The sequence below is a fragment of the Myodes glareolus genome, chromosome 10 (genome assembly GCF_982192425.1).
Source record: "Myodes glareolus chromosome 10, mMyoGla1.1, whole genome shotgun sequence".
NCBI lineage: Eukaryota > Metazoa > Chordata > Mammalia > Rodentia > Cricetidae > Myodes > Myodes glareolus.
Genome location: NC_142035.1, coordinates 48,158,975 through 48,163,146, shown reverse-complemented (window position 1 = coordinate 48,163,146; position 4,172 = coordinate 48,158,975).

Sequence of the window (4,172 nt, the reverse complement as noted above, 5' to 3'; positions counted from 1 at the left end):
TAGTTGCTGTATGCTGTCTAGCCCAAGAAAAGCAGGCTTGAGGCAGAACCTTTTAGCCACTGCGGCAGAACTCCACATATTTGATTGTATTGAGGCTGGAAATAGGAACTTATTGGAGAGACCTGTTCATTCACATAGTTACCATAGTTGCTCTCTCAGAAGCAGCCTCATACATCGCCTAGAGGAAGGTCTGGAGAGAGGTGGCATAAAATTCAAACACCATTCCAGCAAGACCCACACCAGAAACCATTACATGCATGTGTGTGTTCTCACAAGAACCATACTATATACTTTGCCATTATTTCACTCATTCCTCATGACAGTTCTGGGATGTATAACATCCTTCTCTTTTAGAAAAGAAAACTGAGAGCCAGAGATTGGTAACAACAAATATGTTATAAATGAATGATTTGGGCTGACAGGATGGCTCAGCAGTTAAAGGCGCTTGCCAGCAAACCTGGCAACTTGAGTTTATACTTCTGTCCTCTGACCTTTACCAACACACACACACACACACACACACACACACACACACAGAGTCAGGCCCTCTGAACTGGGAAGACTGAGGCAAGTCCCCTAAATTGCCCTGAAGTAAAGATTGGAGATAGATGGGAAGCCCGTGACCATTCCATTGTCAGGGCTGGAGGAAACACCTTTGAGAGCCTTGGCTGTTGGGCAGTAATGTAATGAGCAGTTCTTGGGTGGTTTCTGAGCTTGGAAAAAACAGGAGTGGAAGATCATCTCAGTTCTGTCCAAGAGCTGTGACCTGGAAACCCCTATTCTCATCCTACTTCAGTGAGCCCTTCACCTCCAGTCAACAAAGCTTTAGCTTTATGCCTGCTGTCTGCAGCCCCGACTGTACTCCAGTGGACTATAGCATCCCCACTGTCAATGAGGTGAGTCCTTTCCCCTGTACACACACTGGTTAGCAGGAAGAAACCAAAGCCTAAAGGAAAGGACCTCACTAGAGCTTCCGCCATTTCCCCTTTAGCACTCTTAGTCCTAACTATGCTTTGAAAAGGCAGGAGAACACACACCTGTAATCCCAGTACTTGGAAAGCTGAGGCAGGGAGATAGCTGTGAGTTCAAGACAAGCATAGGATATATACAAGACCCTAGCTCAAACAAACAAATAAATAAAACAAATAACTAAATAAATAATGGCTGTGGTGGTGCAAGACTGAAATCCCTGTATTTATGAGGCAGAGGTAGGATGACTGCTACCAGCCTGGGCTATATAACAAGTTCCAAGCCAGCTAGAGCTACATATAAAGACCCGATAATCAAAAAACAAAACAAGAAAGAAAGTCTGGGCTTGGTAAGGTATCACTTCCTTTATTCCCATCTAATTTGCAAATGCAGGTTTATGAAAACCCTCTAAGAAAATATATTTTGTTAGGTGGGTCAAGAAGGTGGCCAGGATTCAACAGCGATGCTTATACTTGACTCGTAGCTCTGGATATCCCTGAAAGAAAGCCCAAAGGCTGAGGGGGACTTGGTGGCTGGGGACTGAAACCACCTGAAGGCTTGCTTGTTTTATGTCTGGTTGTGGACCAGAACAGCTACAGCCCGGTGCACCTAACAACCAAGGGCAAGTATTCTCTGTGGGTAGCCAGTGGAATTTGTCACCTTTCTTAATCTAACACTGAAGTCCAGCCTGTTCCATCACATCCTGTCAAGGTAGTCTTCCAAACCTCGTACCTATCACAACAGGAAATAGTCTCACCTGTTGATAGCCAGTACAAGGTCTAGGAAGATTGTGATCTGTTTGAGGAGTCAGTTTGACTTAATCTTCTCTTGGAACAAGCAGACACCTCCAGGGAAGGAAAAGGACCTCTAATACTGAATACATTCTCTCCTTAGTCAGCCTCACAGGTCTTTACTGCTCGAGTATCTCTTTGATTCTCTTTGGAAGATTGCTGCAGACTTTTGAGCTCTTAGTGAAAAGCAGTTCTTTCTGGGAAAGAAGAACTAGCCAGTGCTAAGAGTGTACATGATAAAGCCTCACCCCCAAAGTAACATGCAAACAGTAAACGGTACACCTGAAATCATAGAAATATACAAGAAATTACAACAATGGCATATGGATACAGTTATAATTTCATAAAAAATACATGTATAAAACACTGGACTTGTCCATAGAGAGAGTTATTAAAGATTAAAAGCAAAGGACTTTGCATGAATGCAGCACATACCAGCCAGCCCAATTGAGCCCTTGTCATCTTGACAAACACATTTACTGTTAAGCTGTAACCTTTCCTTTTTTATACACTATATTTTGATTATGTTTCCCTTAACTTCTAGATTTTTCCCACCTCCCTACACATCCAACTTCATGTTCTTTTTCTCTCCCTTAAAACCAACAAAAGCAAAAAAGGAAAATCAAGACAAACTAAAAAAAGAAAATACCAGTAAGACAGAAAATACTAAACCAAAAAGTGCATCAAAAAACAAAACAAAACATGGAGTCAGTTTTGTGTTGGCCACCTACTCCTGGATTTAGGATCAGCCCTGGAGTGAGGTGGATATACCCAATAACACTTCATTTGAGAAAACAGATTTTCCCTTTCCCAGCAGGAATTAATTGCAAATAGTTTTTTGGTTAGGGGTGAGACTGTGTTTACTTACCCACCTCAGGAAATACGTAGATCTCGAAGCGCTCATTTACTGAGTTTTCACAAGTGGATACACTTAGATATATTCTTACCTAAAAATAAGAATTGTGGTACTTGAGACTAACTTAAAGGTAAAATGCTTGCCAAGCATTGAGTCTCCAAGTTCTTTATCTCTAGTACTGCAACGTAAAAACCAAAAGTAGGAGCTTTTTTCTTCCAAGTTATTTGCTAGACTGAAATTAGTATAAATTGTCTTCTACCTTGAGAATTGTACAAGCAGGCCTGTGTCTCTGGTCTTGGATGGGATTCTTATCTAATGGACTGGGCAAGTATTCATTCTTGGGACCAAGACCAGAAACACTTCTAGATTGTCTGATGGTGGCTATAGTGTGTCTTAGGACAGAAAGCCTGCTCTTAGTTACAAAACTTGAGCCAATGACCCTCAGGAAGTGAACAGTGGCCTGAACAGCGCTTGGTCTTCATTTATTTCCACTCTCATATTCCCTGGCTTCAGTTTCATGTCAGCACTCCAGTGAACATTCTCATGAATTTGTCTGGTGTCCGTCTACACCCCAGAGTGGGGTTCCTGAGAGCCGTCATCTCCTCTGACTCGCTCCCTGTGGCGGCCAGCTCATGGTCTACACCCGGGATTATTGAGAGGACAACTGTTTGTTCCAGTCTCTAGAGTGAAAAGTGGCTGGAGGGGGAACAGGGCTCCTTAACCCCGTCCTCTAGTCCCGCTACTCCAGCGCTCAGCTGCAGATGTCTGTGCGGGGGGGGGGGGGGGGGGGGGGGCGGCAACAGCCTTCTCTTGGCTCCTCCTTTTGTTTTCCAAGACAACTTTTGGTTTTGCTAATGGGGTAGGGGGCTCTGAAAAGGAGCAGGAGTCAAGTAAGACAAGAACTGAACCAGTTTCACCAGTAAGGCAGCTAAGAATGAGACTCTGTTCTTAAACAAACAAAAAACAACCCTCTGTGTAGCTGTCTACAGTAAACCTTCCTTCCCAGAGTCTCGAGGGTAGGTCACTTAAGAACCTTGGTCTGAAGTTCTGTTTACCCCTATGCAAAAAAACACACTGCTTGAATATCATATAGAGAAAAGAAACTTGCAGTTTTCTGAGAATGGGTTACTTTACCAAGCTGCATGTACCTGGAAAGGTTCCAGGAAGAGTCAGGTAGGCTCGGTTCATTCACCACAGGGCAAACCTGAAAACCCAGAGCTCTGCTTCCAAACCTCACCACTAGTCCTCCCAAGTGTGGTCAAATCTGGCACTGTCCTTCACGTGGTCTCATGGAGAACCACTTATTCTATTCCTTTTAATTCCATTACCAAATATTAGTATGGCAAATCCTTTTATGATGCTGTAAGTTCAGATAAAAATAGAAATAAACAGTGTAGGTTAAGTGTAGGTAAGGAAAAACTTGACTGATAGGGTTTGCTTTAAGGCCACGGGGCTGCTCTCTTAGCTCTTAGCTAGCCCCTCCTGCACTTAGTGATTTTCAGATTTTTTGCTTTGTGTTTTGTTTTTTCATGCATTGAGTTCTAGTACAACACCAG